Source organism: Ovis aries, chromosome 4 (assembly GCF_016772045.2).
Source record: "Ovis aries strain OAR_USU_Benz2616 breed Rambouillet chromosome 4, ARS-UI_Ramb_v3.0, whole genome shotgun sequence".
Lineage (NCBI taxonomy): Eukaryota > Metazoa > Chordata > Mammalia > Artiodactyla > Bovidae > Ovis > Ovis aries.
The window spans coordinates 76,629,264-76,639,291 of NC_056057.1; the positions used below are offsets into that span (position 1 = coordinate 76,629,264).

Below are 10,028 nucleotides of genomic sequence, written 5' to 3' on the forward strand. Positions count from 1 at the left end.
TGGCTTTTGGTAGGCTTTTGAGAAATACAGTGATACAGTGGAAAGATCTAAGATTTTAGATGTAGGATAATTTGACTACCACTCTGCCACTTCCTCTCTCTGTGACTTTGGGCAAACCTCTTGGAACTGGTTTCCTTACCTGAAATATACGGTACGTCAGTGTTTCTGGGTGGATGAAAGGAGATGACACCACTGAAATGTAAGCACAGATGCTTGGTTTACTTTAAGATGATGAGTAAGACTGGTTTTTTGGGGGAAGAGAGGGAAAGGAGGAGAAGAAAGAAGGACCCTGAAGAGTGTACAATGAAAAGAGCAAGACAGATAGGTGTTCTCGGTGATTATGTATCTCACAGCCACCAAGTGCTGGGCCTGCCCCTCACTTCCATCACCCTCATCCCCAGCTGTGTTACTTTGGACAAGTTGCTTAATTTCTCTGTCTGAGTTTTCTAAGGACTAAAATTGCAGTGATGAATGAGGACTGGCTAGGCAGTGCTAGTGTTATTGGTTCCTGGTGTGCTTGTCTTCAATAAGGAAAGATGGAACATGGTTGTAAACTTGATAATCTCTGGGGGTGGGTTTTTTTTTCTTTTCATTTTTCAAACTGTGATTAAACTTTTCTGTAACATTTTAGAATTATACTCTGGTTGGTGGTCACTGATCTCTTTGGAAGAGCTCAGAGCTCACAGAGCCCTTTTGGACACCATTAAAGAGCCACCTGCCCTCAGGATGGTGTTGTGAGGATTCACCCAGACTGTGGTCTCAGTGACTGTCTGACACAGACCTGGAAGGGAACACAGAACATTAATCTGCAGGTTACATGTTTGGGCTCCACCACTTTTGGACCTCAGATCCCGCCAAGTAAAGGAGGAGATTCTTGGCAGGCTGCCATGGCATTGTACTAGGGTGGAGTGAGAATGTCCCATGCAGTGTGTGGGACGTACTTATACCAAACAATATTTGTTGCTCATTTACTTACTTATTTTTTTGCTGCAAAAACTTTTATTGTTTCCATCTTGTCCAAGGCTTGAGAGAGGTCTTGGGGGGTGTTAAAAAGCTGCCTAGTGGCTGCAGAAATGGGCTTCAGGAAGCCCTGACGTCAGCAGGGGGTTCCTCAAAGGCCACTGGTCTCAGAGGCTCCTAGTCATGCTTGAGGGTGAACCATTTGAAGAGATATTCACCCAACCCAGCATGGGGACCAGCCAGCCTGCAGAGGTTGGTCAGGTGGTCACCCAGCTTCTTGATGAGTTTCACCTCCTCACCTAGGAAGTGGTTCTCCAGGAAGTCACAGAGGTGGGGGTCTGCGCTGGCAGAACCCAGGCCATGCAAATCCAAAAAGGCCTGGTTCAGATTCTCCTCTATGAGAAGGGCAACTTCCATAGCGTCCTGGGTTTTTCCCCACTCATCTTGAGACAGCTTCTACACGTCCAGGAAGAGGGCATGGCTGCTGCACTGGGTTTGCATTCGCAAGAGATGCTTGCCGCCCGTGCGCTTCTCCTTGGCCAATTTGTGGAAAAAAGTGGCCCACACCCTTCCTGAGTCACATTGTCTTGGTCAAAATAGAAACCCAGAGACAGGTAGGTGTAGGAGTCCCCAGATGCTTGTTGACCAGGTGGTTGACAGCGGCCTCCACCTCAGTGGAATAATTCTGAGGAATCTGGGACTAGTGGTTGATCAGTAATAAGGATACTGAAAGAGGAACTCCCCAGGTCAATAGGTGCCCAATATGCTACTGGAGATCAGTGGAGAAATAACTCCAGAAAGAATGAAGGGATGGAGCCAAAGCAAAAACAATACCCAGCTGTGGATGTGTCTGGTGATAGAAACAAGGTCCGATGCTGTAAAGAGCAATATTGCATAGGAACCTGGAATGTCAGGTCCATGAATCAAGTCAAACTGGAAGTGGTCAAACAGGAGATGGCAAGAGTGAACGTCGACATTCTAGGAATCAGTGAACTAAAATGGACTGGAATGGGTGAATTTAACTCAGATAACCATTATATCTACTACTGTGGGCAGGAATCCCTCAAAAGAAATGGAGTAGCCATCATGGTCAACAAAAGAGTCCGAAATGCAGTACTTGGATGCAATCTCAAAAACGACAGAATGATCTCTGTTCGTTTCCTAGGCAAACCATTCAATATCACAGTAATCCAAGTCTATGCCCCAGTAACGCTGAAGAAGCTGAAGTTGAACAGTGCTATGAAGACCTACAAGACCTTTTAGAACTAACACCCAAAAAAGATGTCCTTTTCATTATAGGGGACTGGAATGCAAAAGTAGGAAGTCGAGAAACACCTGGAGTAACAGGCAAATTTGGCCTTGGAATGCAGAATGAAGCAGGGCAAAGACTAATAGAGTTTTGCCAAGAAAATGCACTGGTCATAGCAAACACCCTCTTCCAACAACACAAGAGAAGACTCTACACATGGACATCACCAGATGGTCAACACCAAAATCAGACTGATTATATTCTATGCAGCCAAAGATGGAGAAGCTCTATACAGTCACCAAAGCAAGACCAGGAGCTGACTGTGGCTCAGATCATGAACTCCTTATTATCAAATTCAGACTTAAATTGAAGAAAGTAGGGAAAACGTCTAGACCATTCAGGTACGACTTAAATAAAATCCCTTATGATTATACAGTGGAAGTGAGAAATAGATTTAAGGGCCTAGATCTGATAGATAGAGTGCCTGATGAACTATAGACAGAGGTTCATTTCATTGTACAGGAGACAGGGATCAAGACCATCCCCATGGAAAAGAAATGCAAAAAAAAGCAAAATGGCTGTCTGAGGAGGCCTTACAAATAGCTGTGAAAAGAAGAGAAGCGAAAAGCAAAGGAAAGATATAAGCATCTGAATGCAGTTCCAAAGAATAGCAAGAAGAGATAAGAAAGCCTTCTTCAGCAATCAATGCAAAGAAATAGAGGAAAACAACAGAATGGGAAAGACTAGAGATCTCTTCAAGAAAATTAGAGATACCAAGGGAACATTTCAAGCAAAGATGGGCTCGATAAAGGACAGAAATGGTCTGGACCTAACAGAAGCAGAAGATATTAAGAAGAGGTGGCAAGAATACACGGAAGAACAGTGCAAAAAAGATCATCACGACCCAGATAATCAGATGATGTGATCACTCACGTAGAGCCAGACATCCTGGAATGTGAAGTCAAGTGGGCCTTAGAAAGCATCACTACAAAGAAAGCTAGTGGAGGTGATGGAATTCCAGTTGAGCTATTTCAAATCCTGAAAGATGATGCTGTGAAAGTGCTGCACTCAATATGCCAGCAAATTTGGAAAACTCAGCAGTGGCCACAAGACTGGAAAAGGTCACTTTTCATTTCAGTCCCAAAGGAAGACAATGCCAAAGAATGCTCAAACTACCACACAATTGCACTCATCTCACATACTAATAAATTAATGCTCAAAATTCTCCCAGCCAGGCTTCAGCAATACATGAACCGTGAACTTCCTGATGTTCGAGCTGGTTTTAGAAAAGGTAGAGGAACCAGAGATCAAATTGCCAACATCCACTGGATCATGGAAAAAGCAAGAGAGTTCCAGAAAAACAACTATCTCTGCTTTATTGACTATGCCAAAGCCTTTGACTGTGTGGATCACAATAAACTGTGGAAAATTCTGAAAGAGATGGGAATACCAGACCACCTGACCTGCCTCTTGAGAAACCTGTATGCAGGTCAGGAAGCAACAGTTAGAACTGGACATGGAACAGAAGGAAAAGGAGAAGTCAAGGCTGTATGTCACCTTGCTTATTTAACTTACATGCAGAGTACATCATGAGAAATGCTGGACTGGAAGAAAAACAAGCTGGAATCAAGGTTGCCCGCAGAAATATCAATAACCTCAGATATGCAGATGACACCACCCTTATGGCAGAAAGTGAAGAGGAACTAAAAAGCCTCTTGATGAAAGTAAAAGAGGAGAATGAAAAGTTGGCTTTAAGTTCAACATTCAGAAAATGAAGATCATGGCATCTGGTCCCATCACTTCATGGGAAATAGATGGGGAAACAGTGGAAACAGTGTCAGACTTTTTGTTGGGGGGGGGGGCTCCAAAATCACTGCAGATGGTGACTGCAGCCATGAAATTAAAAGACGCTTACTCTTGGGAAGGAATGTTATGACCAACCTAGATAGCATGTTGAAAAGCAGAGACACTACTTTGCCGACTAAGGTCTGTCTAGTCAAGGCTATGGTTTTTCCTGTGGTCATGTTTGGATGTGAGAGTTGAACTGTGAAGAAGGCTGAGCACCGAAGAATTGATGCTTTTGAACTGTGGTGTTGGAGAAGACTCTTGAGAGTCCCCTGGATTGCAAGGAGATCCAACCAGTCCATTCTGAAGGAGATCAGCCCTGGGATTTCTTTGGAAGGAATCATGCTAAAGCTGAAACTCCAGTACTTTGGCCGCCTCATGCGAAGAGTTGACTCATTGGAAAAGATTCTGATGCTGGGAGAGATTGAGGGCAGGAGGAGAAGGGGACGACAGAGGATGAGATGGCTGGATGGCATCACTGACTTGATGGACGTGAGTCTGAGTTGGTGATGGACAGGGAGGCCTGGCATGCTGCAATTCATGGGGTTGCAAAGAGTCGGACATGACTGAGCGACTGAACTGAACTGAAGCTCAAAAAATTGTGGCTGGTCCCAGTAATCACTGACAGCAGAGTAGCTGATGCCAAAAGTTGCCACTGGAATAAATGTTGGGGGATGGTCGGAGGCTGGAGCTAGGGGCATCCCTGGGTCTGTTTCATCCAAGCACTGCTGAAACAAGAGACAAATCCCTAGGACTGCACCTCCTGTGGCTCATTTAAATTCAAGTTTAATGGGCCCTCTTGGACTCTCCCTTGCTGACTCTGGAGACCCTAATGGGCTGGAGCTGAGGTTGGCATGGGTGGGCCTAGGTTAAAAGGCAGCTGCTGTTTTGGGCCCAATTCCAGGTCCACACACAGGAACTCCTAGGAGGGCAGGCTGACTTGGCCTTCCCACCTCTGAATTTCCTGAGCCCAGGGGCCACGGCTTGATGCAAATTAAATGTTGAAGAATCAGCAGAGCCCCTGGCATTTAGAGTATCGAGACCAAAAAAAGAGGACAGGAGAGTGAAGGAAGGAGGGAGGAAGGAAGGGAGGAGGGGAGCAAGCAAGGGAAGAAAGAAGGGAAGTGGGAGGGAGAGAGGGAGAGAACAGACCCTTCTGCCCTTTCAGAGCATCCGTTAGCTGGGAGACAGGGTCACAGGTTCCAGACTCATGTCCTTTGGGGACCATCGTTAAGAGCGTGCTAGTGAAAGAGTTGGCATCCAAGAAAAGGAACCACATGGCAGGTCACCTTTGTAGAGGCTTGCTGAACTCACAGGAAGCAGGCATTTGATTCCTGGTGGGATGTGGGACTGAAATGCTCAAGTTTGTGAACATGGAGCTGGGGGATCCTGAGACCCTGCCAGCTGTCCTGGTGAGCCAGGTGCCTTCTGTGGGTGGCCGTGGAAGGAGCAAGGCTTTGAGGAAGGCAGTGTTTCCTAAGTGGTTTTTTTTTTTTTTTTTGCTACACTGCATGGCTTACAAGATCTCAGTTCCCCAACCAGGGACTGAACTCCATGCTGTGGAAGCGTGGAGTCCTAACCACCAGCAAAGTCGCCTAAGTGGGGTTCCTGCTGCTTCTATTTGTGCTGCCCATGTTGGCCCCAGAGCCAGGCACCCTGTTGGCACCAGCTGCCCCACTGCCTGCGTCATGGCTTCTGGGCTCCGAGAGGAGGTGGGGCTTGGGGGTCTGAAGCCGGATACTGTCACCTGCAAGAAAGTTAAGAGGAGTCTTCTTCAGATAGATAGAGAGTCTGGAATTTATTTTAGCTGTGGGTCAGTAGAGGCAGGTGCACTTTGGGTGTTAGCACAAGAGGCTGCTGGGCAGGCATGTGAAGAGCCCACATAGGCACCCGGGCACCCTTGAAACGAAGGTCATGGATCTCAGGGGGTGCCTGCTGCACGCCTCTGGTCCCAGCTGAGGGTTAGTGGTGTCCTTTCCAGCTCCAAGGGGGCCTGGCCTGGGGGATGAGATGGGCCACTCAGCGTTAGGGGAGAACCAAATCATGTTCCTTCTTTCCAGACACCAGCAACTCCATGAGACGCGCTGTTCTCTTCTAGATCAGTCGTGACTTGGAGCTGGCTTCTCACGCTACCACCCTCCCACCTTCTCCAGCGTCTGGTCCATGTCTGTATTTCACGCTGTCTGCTCTGTTTTTATCCAATGAACTGTGTCTGACAACCTGCAATTCCCTTGGATTCTGTGGCCCTGTTCTATGGATGCTGTTCTTTCCTCTAAAATCCTGGCTCTTTTCAAACGCACTCGCTCCATGGTTCTATAATCTCCGCTTCCCTGAGTGTCATCTCTCCCAGCCCCCGGAGCCCAGGCTGTGTTTCATGGCCTTTGATAACCTGAATGCTGTCTCAGAGTCCTTCTTCTGGTGGAGGCCCCTTCAGCTGTGTCTGGACTTGGCCATCTCCCTGTGGGGCCACGCCATGGGGTCTCCACTGGGGTGGTGTGGCACTCATTGACTCCAAATCAGATTTTCCTTTGGTATTTTGGGGGAGGGAGTTGTGTGCTGTGTCAAAGGTGAGAATTTGGGTCCTGCCGACCCAACTGCATCCAGGCCTTGGGAGCGTGTCTCTCTCCGATGGACTGAGTTGGGTGATGTCCAGACAGCAGGTCCTCCCGGCTCCTGGGCTGGGCCATCCCTCCTGCACCAGGGATGCTCCCTTGTCCCCTGGCCCTGGGGGCTGGGCCCTGCTGGCTGCCAGGGTTTTCTCTTCATTACTTTCATAGGACATTGTCCTTTCTTGTGTCAATGAAAAAAATCAGTAGATCTAAGACAGAAATGGAAAATTTTATCTGAGCCAGACTGAGGATTATAACCTGGGAACAGCCTCTCAGAAAGCTCCAAGAACTCTTCTGCCTGTTAGAGGTCAAAGCACAGTTATGTAAGTTTTTGAGACAGAGGGCTGTAAACTACATGATGCATTATTGACAATTTGCACAGTCCAGATCTCCATGAACAAAGTGATGGAGGGTCATGGGTCACCATGGCCCCTTACAAGGTTAAGAAGGAAGGTTCTCTCCTAAGGGGTCTGATCAAGCACAGATGCACCACACACACGAGAGGTTAGGGAGGAGGCCCAAAGGGGCAAAGAAAAATTCATTTAGATTTTTTTCATCTTGCCATAAAACATGAATTTTATTTCACCAACTGTTTCCGAAAGAAGCTAGTACTTTTAGTAGCAAAGCCCCTCCTTTGGGGCTGCTGTATATCTCAGTTGCTTCCGCTGTGCATTCTCTACCCAGAAGTTGCACCTGGGACTCAAAATCCCCCAAACTGAGCAGTTGCTCACCTCTTCTGTGGGTGCAGCATCAGTCCTGGGGAATGCTGCTCACTGGCCGTCTGGGGGGAGAACAATGGGGTTTTTGAGTGTTGTTGCCTGTGAAGTATTACACCTCAGTTGGACCACTGACCTGCCCTGGAGGGGCATGGGTTCCCTCAGTCCTTGTCTGTAGAAGATGAAGTCTGGACTATTTGATCTGGGTTGTGTGTTCTCATACCCCTCGATGTGTAGGGAGAATTGATGTGAAGGTGTGCGCAGCAATTTAAAGCTTTGCCCCCAGTTGCTGTGTGTGTGGGGGGAGCAGGTAGAGCTGAGGGGATACACACCAACAAGCAATTCAGTTCTAACACCCTGTCCCCACAGACAGCATCAGATCCCCCAAGACTGCCCCATCCCCTAGCTCAGACTCCAGTGGAAACTTTAGGTTGTCACCTGTGCTTCTGACCAATCTGCTCCAGGGAGGTCCCCATGATCCCCTCCTCAGGTTTGATTAATTAGCTAGAGTGGCTCAGAGGGCTCAGCGAAACATTTTACCCACTAGATCACCAGTTTATTGTAAGAGGATGTAACTCAGGAACAACCAGAATGGAGAGATGCAGGGGGCAAGGCATGGGGAAGGACATGGAACTTCCATATTCTCTCCAAACAGCCTACTCTCCCCAAATCTCCACGTGGTCATCTACTGGGGAGCTCCCTGAGCCCTGCCTTTCTGGATTTTTCTGGAGGGTTCATTATATACACAGGATTGATTAAATCATTGGCTATTGCCAACTGATTGATTCCCCAGAGGTCAAGGGAGATGGAATTGAAAATTTGAACCTTCTAATCACAGGACTGGCTCCATTGACAGCCATCTCCCATTCCCAGAAGCTTTCCAAAATCACTCCATTAACATAAAATGAAACACCTATTGCTTTCTTCACTTAGGAAATCTCAAAGTTTCTAGGAGCTATGTGCCAGAGATGGGGACAAAACCCAAATATATATATATATGAAGAGGGCTTAGCAGCCCACTCCAGTATGCTTGCCTGGAGAATCCCATGGACAGAGAAGCCTGGCGGGCTATAGTCCATAGGGCCTCAAAGGGTCAGACACGACTGAAGTGACTTAGCATGCTTGTATATATATGTGCTGTGTGCTGCACTCAGTCACTCAGTCGTGTCCGACTCTTTGCGACCCCGCCAGGCTATCCATGGGGATTCTTCAGGCAAGAATATTGGAGTGGGTTGTCATGCCCTCCTCCAGGGGATCTTCCCAACCCAGGTCTCTCTCATTGCAAGCTGATTCTTTACCATCTGAGCCACCAGGGGAGCCCAAGAATATTGGAGTGGGTAGCCTATTCCTTCTCCAGAGGATCTTCCTGACCCAGTAACCAAACTGGGGTCTCCTGCATGGCAGGTGGATTCTTTACCAGCTGACCTACCAGGGAAGCCCATGCATATATATATATGATTATACATATATAATAATATATATACATATATATACACATACATACATACATATACGTATAATATATAATCACAGTGTCATAGAACTCCAGGGCCATGAGTAGAGAAGTCCTGGAGTGGATTGTCCACATATCTCTGAGTTTCTCCATGTAGTGAATTCCATTTTAGGGCAAATTGTTTCTCTTTTATGCATATTTCTCATAATGAACCAAATTCTGTAAAATATGATTGCTTGGCTCTGTGGAAATGTACAGTTCTATAAAATCATGTCACTCCCCAGTGAGCCATCAAAAAAGATAAATCCTGCTTTTTCTTACCGTACTGTAGTAGACTTTATTTTTCATGTTTTCTGCCTTTTCTTCTCTTACTCAGAAAACAGGTATTTCTTAAAAGCCACCACTCTGTGGTATTTTCCTAAACAAGTGTATGTTATAAGATGGTAGAACTTTCTATCATGGGATAAAAACCTAGAATTGGCTGTAGCAAGGGAAAATGTTTGACCCATTTCGGGATCTGGTTTTTACAAGCTGTTTCTGAGGCTGGTGATGCAGTCCATGGAGTCTGTTATGATCACTTCTTCCAGGGTGAGGGGAGCCTGCCAAGACAAGGCACCTTCCAGGGACAGCCAGGCTGCCTGGCTTTCTGAGCAGCTGTGAGGGGTGCCCAAGGGGACCACATCACGAGGGCTGCTGGGAGTTGGGGTTCGCTGGGATTGGGTTAGGATGCTGTGTTCCTCCGCCACTATCACTGGATGCGATAGAAGCCAGGGAGACTGCTGCTCAACAGAAGCTGCCTTCTCACATTCCACGTCCCCAGGGGGCCTGCCGCTCTGTCCTGCCAGCTGCAGGTCGGCCGTGACGGTGGCTTGATCCTCCTGGCCCCAGTCCATGACTATTCTGCATCCTCAGTCAAGGACGGGGCCTCCCTCTTTACTTGGATCTGGAACATCCCCAACTCATAGCAGAGGGAAAAGAAGGCACCAAACATCAAGTTGAATGCTTCCGACAACATCAGCTTGAATCTGGTCCCCTATCACACCTGCTCCCATCCCAGCATTCCTGGCAAATCACAGGAGGAGAGCACCGCTGGGCCTGGAAGCACGTGGCATCTAAGAGGCCAGACACTGACCCATGCGTGGCCGTGGGCCGTGGGTCACAGTTTCCTTGCACGACCAGGGCCTACTAACTGGGAT

The 10,028-nt window shown here is 47.5% G+C and overlaps 1 pseudogene; it reads right to left on the reverse strand.

Moving 5' to 3' along the window:
* Positions 1 to 1,137: 1,137 nt before the first annotated feature.
* Positions 1,138 to 9,725, reverse strand: LOC101117070 (ferritin light chain-like; annotated as a pseudogene).
* Positions 9,726 to 10,028: the final 303 nt, after the last annotated feature.